Below are 12,458 nucleotides of genomic sequence, written 5' to 3' on the forward strand. Positions count from 1 at the left end.
TTGGCCCATTCACTCCTAACAAGCCTGTTTTTTTCTGTCAAAGTTGTCGTGGCCGAGTGGTTAAGGCGATGGACTAGAAATCCATTAGGATCTTCCTGCGCAGGTTCAAATCCTGCCGACAACGAAAATGCATTTTTTTGACCCCTCCGGAGGTGGAAGTTTAGTCGTGTTTCTTATACCAATCGCATCCTCTCAGATCTCTGCAAGTACATAGGGATTAGTTGTCCATTTGGGATAGGACTGCAGGCCATCTATCCCACTTCACACCTTTACACACCTGGTTATCCAGCCTTCTAGCTCTATAGGCCACAGTAGCATAGGTTACAGGTTTGTAGTCAAGCCACAGATTTCAGGTGAGATCCCATGATACACTCAACAATACAACAACACGATTCTCATGAATAACCATTAAGCCATTTGCTAAGATTTCCCCCATTTTGACATGTGGAAACCTGTTGTCACTCTGACCCTGACGGGAAGCTCCAGACACTTTTTTGGTCCTATCTGAGGCATTTTTAAATTCATGTCAAATTGGCCATATTCTGAAGACACTCTTATATTCTGCAGGGTAATCGAACTGGCCACATCTAAAGTCAAGCCACAGGTAACAGGTGAGAAACCTTGTTAAACCCTAAAAGAAAAAGAAAAAACTTGATTGCATTGAAAATAACCATTAAGTCATTCAGGTCGCAGACTCCCCTATAGGCATGGTTTGAAACCCCCTCCTGACAACTTTTTAGCGCCGGCATGTCATGCACCTTTGTAAAATCCAGTTGAAAAATAAATGACTTAAGGTAACGTAAATGACACCTAGTTAATATGAGTAGTGAATAACTATCGTATTTTTAATATTCTGCAAAAACAGCTAGTTGATGAGAGGCTGAAAGAGAATTGCAAGAATTGCGCAATTTCACAGGCGGGCCCCAAACAGGCAAATAACAAAAATAATCTCGGAACGCAGAACTCGTCGGTCGTTGTCAGTGGATTGTATTGGCGGGAAGAACAAAAATATCGTCTGCAGGGTAATCGAAGTCGCCGCATCTAATGTCAAGTCACAGGTGAGCTGCCTTGTTAAACCCTAAAAATAAATAATAACACGATTGCGTTGAAATGACCCATTAAGCCATTTGTAAGGATTTCCCCCATGTGGACCTGTTGTCACTCTTACCCTGATGGTTGCTGATATTTCCAGACACTTTTTCAGTCTTATCTAAGGAATTTTATCATTTATATCAGAATGGCCATATTCTGATGCCAGTTTAGCGCTCATTCAATGACGATTTACTACTCTTTCCCATTGAAGGCCATATTGAGGTTAAATCAATGACTGGACTTTTTAATTTATAAAAACAAATTACTATTGAAAGTGCAAGTCAGTATCGTGCATAGTTGTTCTGGTCTCTGTGGTGATTTTAGAGCGTTGTTCATATTTCTACTTTTACCGCATACACTTTAACCCGATACCCAGTTACTGTGCTGTAGTCAGGATGGCCGAGCGGTCTAAGGCGCTGCATTCAGGTCGCAGTCTCCCATGGAGGCGTGGGTTCAAATTCCACTTCTGACATACATAAGGGAACATTTCGGCATTTCGTGTATGATCAGTGAGAAAGTCCATATTGCAAATGTACGGTCCCTTACCGGACGTCCGAAATCGTTTGTAAAATTCGCGGTCGGCGTCGGGCCGTGCGGTAGGGCCAGACCTACCGGGAAGTCATCAAATGAACTTTGTCGGACTTTCGGTTTCCGTTTAAAAAATAAAACAAGTTTCGGACCGTTTTTCCGCCGTCCCGGATACTCCCACCAGATGGCATACGGAATCATATGGCAATTTGGCAAAACATCACGAATCGCGACGGGGCCTTATCTCAAAAACTGAAAATATTTCGAAGCCTAAACTTGGCGAGCGTAGGTTTGGCTCAAGGGGCAGTTGGCCCCGAACGGGATGGCGTCTAGGCCTCGACGGTTTTTGAGCTACGGCCATTTTTCTGGGATTAAAGACTGGAAGTAAAGAAATTATTTTTCCACTTCAGGTCAAAGCCAAGGAGCCTCCGGTGTCAATAAAAAAAGAACCAGCCATTTATCTATCGTCATTTAAGAGAAACGGAACAATGACAAATTGGTGATGGTCACAAATAGGCGTTTTTTTTTTCAACGGTTACAGATCCAGTTGCAGGGTGTTCATACGAATCTTTTTAAAGTGTGCTGCGGAGCTCTGCGACATTTCTGTGATTTTCTATGATTTTCTGAAATAACACAATAACCGACCATTAGAATAGTAGGCCCAAAATGAAGCCTGCCCCACAATGTCATTTGCTTTTGAGTGACAGTGAAAGAACCGTTAGGGTGAGAAGAAAAATTCCACCACATGAATGTTCCTAAGGTCCTCCCGATCTCAACAAGCCTAACCTTGACCGTGTGGCATTAACCCTTCACAGTAAAACAGGGTTTTTTGATCTCACAGATTACAGTGTCATCTCTCCCCATAGGAATACATTGCCTGCACCCCTAATTTCAACCTGAGGCCTATGTGGGTTATGAATGCCGTATGAACCTGTCTTCGGTACCAGTCCATCAGGCCACTATGAGGTCTACCTGTGTCGATTCTAAGCTTCCTGGACCAACCGGAAGTGGTTAAAATGCCCCTAAAAGTGTTTACCCATACACTGCATGCAGTTTGATAGACATAGTGCATTCAACCCTGTGTAGATCAGTCAATTCTTAACGTAAGGACTTAAAACTCAGGATTCTGTAACAGCATACCCCAATGAGGATATGTGGTGACTTATAGCTTCCTGTGCCAACCGGAAGTGCCATAATTGGTGTCTCAGGGGCTGTTTCGAAGGGTTAAAAAATTCAGATCTGTCCAAAACTTCATATATGTGATTAGGCAACCCCCATGAACTGTAAATCAGTCATTTTTCCCAAAAAAAATCTAAGGAAAAAAAAATTGCACTAAAACACAACTTGGATGGAGGGACGTATTGGGGTGCGTAGAGACAGACAGTGGCCGCAATAGTTAGCTTTGTTCGAGCTAAAAAAGAACGGTCGGACCTAGAGTTCCGAAACTTTAGAAACCTGTTCTAGACCTCCGGGCCATGGTGCGTGGCGAGTTACGTGGCTCTAGATGGTTCTCGGACCGAGAAACAGCCTCGTACATTCGCAATAACTTCAATTCATTTTTGCATCACGAAAATGACGACGTTTAGAAAAGTCTCAGAGACGCAAGGCTAGGTGCGTTGAAACCGGCTCGGCCCATAGAGACGGACCCCAAAGTTTCTGTCCGATAGCTCGTTCAAGGACCCCGTAGCAAGGCATGGAAATAAGTGGATTTTCAGCACCAATTAGGGTTTTTCTCGGACACCAAATGACCTATCGAGCCGAAACTCGGGATTCGGGGTCGCCTCACATAGGACTTCACATAATGTCCGAACTGGACCCGCAGCTAGAACGTAACTATGTGTTTTACCTTTTTATTATGTTTTAAACTAGAGGCGCTGTGAATTATGGGACTGCTCTGACATATATGATAGTTGGCATCTAAATGAGTAGGAAACAGTGGGTTTGGTGTCATAATGACATCTAATTGACTGATGGACACTGACTTGCTAGTTGACTTTTGTACATTTGCAATATGTTTAAACAGAGAGGGACCATCACCAAAATGGCATTCTGAAATCAACACAAAAAATGGCATCACCATAGTCTCCAGACTGTGCTGAGTTCAACGAGCTATCCCGCTTGACCGTAGCTCGCTCGGTCTAGGCGCAGCAACCATTAGAATATTAGGCCCAAAATGAAGCCTGCCCCACAATGTCATTTGCTTTTGAGTGACAGTGAGAGAACCGTTAGGGTGAGAATAAAAATTCCACCATAGGAATGTTCCTAAGGTCCTCCCGATCTGAACAAGCCTAACCTTGACCGTGTGGCATTAACCCTTCACAGTAAAACAGTGTTTTTTGATCTCACAGATTACAGTGTCATCTCTCCCCATAGGAATACATAGCCTGCACCACAAAATTCAACCTGAGGCCTATGTGGGTTATGAATGCCGTATGAACCTGTCTTCGGTACCAGTCCATCAGGCCACTATGAGGTCTACCTGTGTTGATTCTAAGCTTCCTGGACCAACCGGAAGTGGTTCAAATCACCCTAAAAGTGTTTACCCATACATTGCATGCAGTTTGATAGACATAGTGCATTCAACCCTGTGTAGATCAGTCAATTCTTAACGTAAAGACTTAAAACTCGGAATTCTGTAAGTGGCCATGTCAATCAAGACATGTGGTGATTTATAGCTTCCTGTGCCAACCGGAAGTGCCATAATTGGTGTCTCAGGGGCTGTTTCGAAGGGTTAAAAAAGTCAGATCTGTCCAAAACTTCATATATGTGATTAGGCAACCCCCATGAACTGTAAATCAGTCATTTTTCCCAAAAAAAATCAAAGGAAAAAAAAATTGCACTAAAACACAACTTGGATAGAGGGACGTATTGGGGTGCGTAGAAACAGACAGTGGCCGCAATAGTTAGCTTTGTTCGAGCTAAAAAAGAACGGTCGGACCTAGAGTTCCGAAACTTTAGAAACCTGTTCTAGACCTCCGGGCCATGGTGCGTGGCGAGTTACGTGGCTCTAGACGGTTCTCGGACCGAGAAACAGCCTCGTACATTTGAAATAACTTCAATTCATTTTTGCATCACGAAAATGACGACATTTAGAAATGTCCCAGAGTCGCAAGACTAGGTGCATTGCGAACGTCTCGGCCCATATAGACAGACCCCAACGTTTCTGTCCGATAGCTCATTCAAGGACCCCGTAGCAAGTCATGGAAAATAGTGGATTTTCAGCACCAATTAGGGTTTTTCTCGGACACCAAATGACCTATCGAGCCGAAACTCGGGATTCGGGGTCGCCTCACATAGGACTTCACATAATGTCCGAACTGGACCCGCAGCTAGAACGTAACTATGTGTTTTACCTTTTTATTATGTTTTCAACTAGAGGCGCTGTGAATTATGGGCCTGCTCTGACATATGTGATAGTTGGCTACTAAATGAGTAGGAAAAAGTGGGTTTGGTGTCAATTGATATCCATTTGGTGTCATAATGACATCTAATTGACTGATGGACACTGACTTGCTAGTTGACTTTTGTACATTTGCAATATGTTTAAACGGAGAGGGACCATCACCAAAATGGCATTCTGAAATCAACACAAAAAATGGCATCACCATAGTCTCCAGACTGTTCTGAGTTCAACGAGCTATCCCGCTTGACCGTAGCTCGCTCGGTCTAGGCGCAGCGACCATTACAATAGTAGGCCCAAAATGAAGCCTGCACCACAATGTCATTTGCTTTTGGGTGACAGTGAGAGAACCGTTAGAGTGAGAAGAAAAATTCCACCACATGAATGTTCCTAAGGTCCTCCCGATCTGAACAAGCCTAACCTTGACCGTGTGGCATTAACCCTTCACAGTAAAACAGGGTTTTTTGATCTCACAGATTACAGTGTCATCTCTCACCATAGGAATACATTGCCTGCACCCCTAATTTCAACCTGAGGCCTATGTGGGTTATGAATGCCGTATGAACCTGTCTTCGGTACCAGTCCATCAGGCCACTATGAGGTCTACCTGTGTTGATTCTAAGCTTCCTGGACCAACCGGAAGTGGTTAAAATGCCCCTAAAAGTGTTTACCCATACACTGCATGCAGTTTGATAGACATAGTGCATTCAACCCTGTGTAGATCAGTCAATTCTTAACGTAAGGACTTAAAACTCAGGATTCTGTAACAGCATACCCCAATGAGGATATGTGTTGATTTATAACTTCCTGTGCCAACCGGAAGTGCCATAATTGGTGTCTCAGGGGCTGTTTCGAAGGGTTAAAAAAGTCTGATCTTTCCAAAACTTCATATGTGTGATTAGGCAACCCCCATGAACTGTAAATCAGTCATTTTTCCCCAAAAAAATCAAAGGAAAAAAAAATTGCACTAAAACACAACTTGGATGGAGGGACGTATTGGGGTGCGTAGAGACAGACAGTGGCTCCAATAGTTAGCTTTGTTGGAGCTAAAAAAGAACCGTCGGACCTAGAGTTCCGAAACTTTAGAAACCTGTTCTAGACCTCCCGTAGATGGTGCGTGGTGAGTTACGTGGCTCTAGAAGGTTCTCGGACCGAGAAACAGCCTCGTACATTTGAAATAACTTCAATTCATTTTTGCATCACGAAAATGACGACATTTAGAAATGTCCCAGAGTCGCAAGACTAGGTGCATTGCGAACGTCTCGGCCCATATAGACAGACCCCAACGTTTCTGTCCGATATCTCATTCAAGGACCCCGTAGCAAGTCATGGAAAATAGTGGATTTTCAGCACCAATTAGGGTTTTTCTCGGACACCAAATGACCTATCGAGCCGAAACTTGGGATTCGGGGTCGCCTCAGCTAGGCCAACACATAACATAAGAAATGGACCCGCAGCTAGAACGTAACTACGTGTTTTATGTTTTTTTTATGGTTTGTACCGAAGGCGTTGTGAATTTTGGGCCAGCTCTGAAGTATGTAATAGTTGGCTACTAAACGAGTTGGAAAAAGTGGGTTTGGTGTCAGTTTGTATCAGTTTGGTGGTCAGAATGATATCTAATTGACTGATGGACTCTTGTCCACTTGACTCTTGTACATTTGCAATATGATTCTATAGTGAAAAAACATCACCAAAAGCGACATTCTGAAATCAACCCAAACGAGCGATTGAGATGACCCAGAATCACTGCAAAGCCATCCCGAGTTCATCGGGCCAGTCAATTTCACATTCCTGCAGGATTTTTATAGCATGACAAATTCGTGATGGTACCTGCCCATTAAAACATATTGCAAATGCACAGTGACTTTGAAAAAGTAAGAAACAAAAAAAAATACATCTAAAATTTTTTGAGCATGACAAATTCGTGATGGTACCTGCCCATTGAAACATATTCCAAATGCACAGTGACTTTGAAAAAGTAAGGAAACAAAAAAAAATACATCTAAAAAATTTTGAGCATGACAAATTCGTGATGGTACCTGCCCATTGAAACATATTGCAAATGCACAGTGACTTTGAAAAAGTAAGGAAACATAAACAAATTCGATAAACAAATTCGTGATGGTACCTGCCCATTGAAACATATTGCAAATGCACAGTGACTTTGAAAAAGTAAGGAAACATAAACAAATTCGATAAACAAATTCGTGATGGTACCTGCCCATTAAAACATATTCCAAATGCACAGTGACTTTGAAAAAGTAAGAAACAAAAAAAAATAAATCTAAAAAATTTTGAGCATGACAAATTCGTGATGGTACCTGCCCATTGAAACATATTGCAAATGCACAGTGACTTTGAAAAAGTAAGGAAACATAAACAAATTCGATAAACAAATTTGTGATGGTACCTGCCCATTAAAACATATTCCAAATGCACAGTGACTTTGAAAAAGTAAGAAACAAAAAAAAATACATCTAAAAAATTTTGAGCATGACAAATTCGTGATGGTACCTGCCCATTGAAACATATTGCAAATGCACAGTGACTTTGAAAAAGTAAGGAAACATAAACAAATTCGATAAACAAATTCGTGATGGTACCTGCCCATTGAAACATATTGCAAATGCACAGTGACTTTGAAAAAGTAAGGAAACATAAACAAATTCGATAAACAAATTCGTGATGGTACCTGCCCATTAAAACATATTCCAAATGCACAGTGACTTTGAAAAAGTAAGAAACAAAAAAAATACATCTAAAATTTTTTGAGCATGACAAATTCGTGATGGTACCTGCCCATTGAAACATATTGCAAATGCACAGTGACTTTGAAAAAGTAAGGAAACATAAACAAATTCGATAAACAAATTCGTGATGGTACCTGCCCATTAAAACATATTCCAAATGCACAGTGACTTTGAAAAAGTAAGGAAACAAAAAAAAATACATCTAAAAAATTTTGAGCATGACAAATTCGTGATGGTACCTGCCCATTGAAACATATTGCAAATGCACAGTGACTTTGAAAAAGTAAGGAAACATAAACAAATTCGATAAAGAAATTCGTGATGGTACCTGCCCATTAAAACATATTCCAAATGCACAGTGACTTTGAAAAAGTAAGAAACAAAAAAAAAATACATCTAAAAAATGTTGAGCATGACAAATTCGTGATGGTACCTGCCCATTGAAACATATTGCAAATGCACAGTGACTTTGAAAAAGTAAGGAAACATAAACAAATTCGATAAACAAATTCGTGATGGTACCTGCCCATTAAAACATATTCCAAATGCACAGTGACTTTGAAAAAGTAAGAAACAAAAAAAAATACATCTAAAAAATTTTGAGCATGACAAATTCGTGATGGTACCTGCCCATTGAAACATATTGCAAATGCACAGTGACTTTGAAAAAGTAAGGAAACATAAACAAATTCGATAAACAAATTCGTGATGGTACCTGCCCATTAAAACATATTCCAAATGCACAGTGACTTTGAAAAAGTAAGAAACAAAAAAAAATACATTAAAAAATTTTGAGCATGACAAATTCGTGATGGTACCTGCCCATTGAAACATATTGCAAATGCACAGTGACTTTGAAAAAGTAAGGAAACATAAACAAATTCGATAAACAAATTCGTGATGGTACCTGCCCATTAAAACATATTCCAAATGCACAGTGACTTTGAAAAAGTAAGAAACAAAAAAAAATACATCTAAAAAATTTTGAGCATGACAAATTCGTGATGGTACCTGCCCATTGAAACATATTGCAAATGCACAGTGACTTTGAAAAAGTAAGGAAACATAAACAAATTCGATAAACAAATTCGTGATGGTACCTGCCCATTAAAACATATTCCAAATGCACAGTGACTTTGAAAAAGTAAGAAACAAAAAAAAATACATCTAAAAAATTTTGAGCATGACAAATTCGTGATGGTACCTGCCCATTGAAACATATTGCAAATGCACAGTGACTTTGAAAAAGTAAGGAAACATAAACAAATTCGATAAACAAATTCGTGATGGTACCTGCCCATTAAAACATATTCCAAATGCACAGTGACTTTGAAAAAGTAAGAAACAAAAAAAAATACATCTAAAAAATTTTGAGCATGACAAATTCGTGATGGTACCTGCCCATTGAAACATATTGCAAATGCACAGTGACTTTGAAAAAGTAAGGAAACATAAACAAATTCGATAAACAAATTCGTGATGGTACCTGCCCATTAAAACATATTCCAAATGCACAGTGACTTTGAAAAAGTAAGAAACAAAAAAAAATACATCTAAAAAATGTTGAGCATGACAAATTCGTGATGGTACCTGCCCATTGAAACATATTGCAAATGCACAGTGACTTTGAAAAAGTAAAGAAACATAAACAAATTCGATAAACAAATTCGTGATGGTACCTGCCCATTAAAACATATTCCAAATGCACAGTGACTTTGAAAAAGTAAGGAAACAAAAAAAAATACATCTAAAAAATTTTGAGCATGACAAATTCGTGATGGTACCTGCCCATTGAAACATATTGCAAATGCACAGTGACTTTGAAAAAGTAAGGAAACATAAACAAATTCGATAAACAAATTCGTGATGGTACCTGCCCATTAAAACATATTCCAAATGCACAGTGACTTTGAAAAAGTAAGAAACAAAAAAAAAAAAATCTAAAAAATTTTGAGCATGACAAATTCGTGATGGTACCTGCCCATTGAAACATATTGCAAATGCACAGTGACTTTGAAAAAGTAAAGAAACATAAACAAATTCGATAAACAAATTCGTGATGGTACCTGCCCATTAAAACATATTCCAAATGCACAGTGACTTTGAAAAAGTAAGGAAACAAAAAAAAATACATCTAAAAATTTTTGAGCATGACAAATTCGTGATGGTACCTGCCCATTGAAACATATTGCAAATGCACAGTGACTTTGAAAAAGTAAGGAAACATAAACAAATTCGATAAACAAATTCGTGATGGTACCTGCCCATTAAAACATATTCCAAATGCACAGTGACTTTGAAAAAGTAAGAAACAAAAAAAAATACATCTAAAAAATTTTGAGCATGACAAATTCGTGATGGTACCTGCCCATTGAAACATATTGCAAATGCACAGTGACTTTGAAAAAGTAAGGAAACATAAACAAATTCGATAAACAAATTCGTGATGGTACCTGCCCATTAAAACATATTCCAAATGCACAGTGACTTTGAAAAAGTAAGAAACAAAAAAAAATACATCTAAAAAATTTTGAGCATGACAAATTCGTGATGGTACCTGCCCATTGAAACATATTGCAAATGCACAGTGACTTTGAAAAAGTAAAGAAACATAAACAAATTCGATAAACAAATTCGTGATGGTACCTGCCCATTAAAACATATTCCAAATGCACAGTGACTTTGAAAAAGTAAGGAAACAAAAAAAAATACATCTAAAAAATTTTGAGCATGACAAATTCGTGATGGTACCTGCCCATTGAAACATATTGCAAATGCACAGTGACTTTGAAAAAGTAAGGAAACATAAACAAATTCGATAAACAAATTCGTGATGGTACCTGCCCATTAAAACATATTCCAAATGCACAGTGACTTTGAAAAAGTAAGAAACAAAAAAAAATACATCTAAAAAATTTTGAGCATGACAAATTCGTGATGGTACCTGCCCATTGAAACATATTGCAAATGCACAGTGACTTTGAAAAAGTAAAGAAACATAAACAAATTCGATAAACAAATTTGTGATGGTACCTGCCCATTAAAACATATTCCAAATGCACAGTGACTTTGAAAAAGTAAGGAAACAAAAAAAAATACATCTAAAAAATTTTGAGCATGACAAATTCGTGATGGTACCTGCCCATTGAAACATATTGCAAATGCACAGTGACTTTGAAAAAGTAAGGAAACATAAACAAATTCGATAAACAAATTCGTGATGGTACCTGCCCATTAAAACATATTCCAAATGCACAGTGACTTTGAAAAAGTAAGAAACAAAAAAAAATACATCTAAAAATTTTTGAGCATGACAAATTCGTGATGGTACCTGCCCATTGAAACATATTGCAAATGCACAGTGACTTTGAAAAAGTAAGGAAACATAAACAAATTCGATAAACAAATTTGTGATGGTACCTGCCCATTAAAACATATTCCAAATGCACAGTGACTTTGAAAAAGTAAGGAAACAAAAAAAAATACATCTAAAAAATTTTGAGCATGACAAATTCGTGATGGTACCTGCCCATTGAAACATATTGCAAATGCACAGTGACTTTGAAAAAGTAAGGAAACATAAACAAATTCGATAAACAAATTCGTGATGGTACCTGCCCATTAAAACATATTGCAAATGCACAGTGACTTTGAAAAAGTAAGGAAACATAAACAAAAAAACATCCCAAAAAATGTTGGGTAACCAGCTGCATATTTTAGATCACAAGCTTGAATTTTGAGCATGACAAATTCGTGATGGTACCTGCCCATTAAAACATATTGCAAATGCACAGTGACTTTGAAAAAGTAAGGAAACATAAACAAAAAAACATCCCAAAATTTTTTTTTTGGGTTACCAGTTGCATATTTTAGATCACCAGGTGCACATTTCAGGTCACCAGGTGCACATTTCAGATCACCAGGTGCACGGAGGAAAATATTTACTTTTGACTTTGACTTTTGACTTCCTATGACATCATATTGCAAATGGAGAAAACATATGCCTTATGCACAAGTAAAACAAAAAGAAATATGTAATACAAGTTGACCAAGGTATAGTTTGAGCAAAGTAAAGTTTGAATTTTGAGCATGACAAATTCGTGATGGTACCTGCCCATTAAAACATATTGCAAATGCACAGTGACTTTGAAAAAGTAAGGAAACATAAACAAAAAAACATCCCAAAATTTTTTTTTTGGGTTACCAGTTGCATATTTTAGATCACCAGGTGCACATTTCAGGTCACCAGGTGCACATTTCAGATCACCAGGTGCACGGAGGAAAATATTTACTTTTGACTTTGACTTTTGACTTCCTATGACATCATATTGCAAATGGAGAAAACATATGCCTTATGCACAAGTAAAACAAAAAGAAATATGTAATACAAGTTGACCAAGGTATAGTTTGAGCAAAGTAAAGTTTGAATTTTGAGCATGACAAATTCGTGATGGTACCTGCCCATTAAAACATATTGCAAATGCACAGTGACTTTGAAAAAGTAAGGAAACATAAACAAAAAAACATCCCAAAATTTTTTTTTTGGGTTACCAGTTGCATATTTTAGATCACCAGGTGCACATTTCAGGTCACCAGGTGCACATTTCAGATCACCAGGTGCACGGAGGAAAATATTTACTTTTGACTTTGACTTTTGACTTCCTATGACATCATATTGCAAATGGAGA

At 38.4% G+C, this 12,458-nt stretch overlaps 1 non-coding gene across 1 annotated transcript; it reads left to right on the top strand.

Annotated features, from left to right (window-relative positions):
- Window positions 1–42: 42 nt before the first annotated feature.
- trnas-aga (transfer RNA serine (anticodon AGA)) lies at window positions 43–124 on the top strand. Its single transcript has one exon. It is a non-coding gene; the product is annotated as a tRNA-Ser (tRNA).
- Window positions 125–12,458: the final 12,334 nt, after the last annotated feature.

The sequence above is a fragment of the Oncorhynchus mykiss genome, chromosome 16 (assembly GCF_057628025.1).
Source record: "Oncorhynchus mykiss isolate SJ-2025 chromosome 16, ASM5762802v1, whole genome shotgun sequence".
In the NCBI taxonomy this organism is placed as follows: domain Eukaryota; kingdom Metazoa; phylum Chordata; class Actinopteri; order Salmoniformes; family Salmonidae; genus Oncorhynchus; species Oncorhynchus mykiss.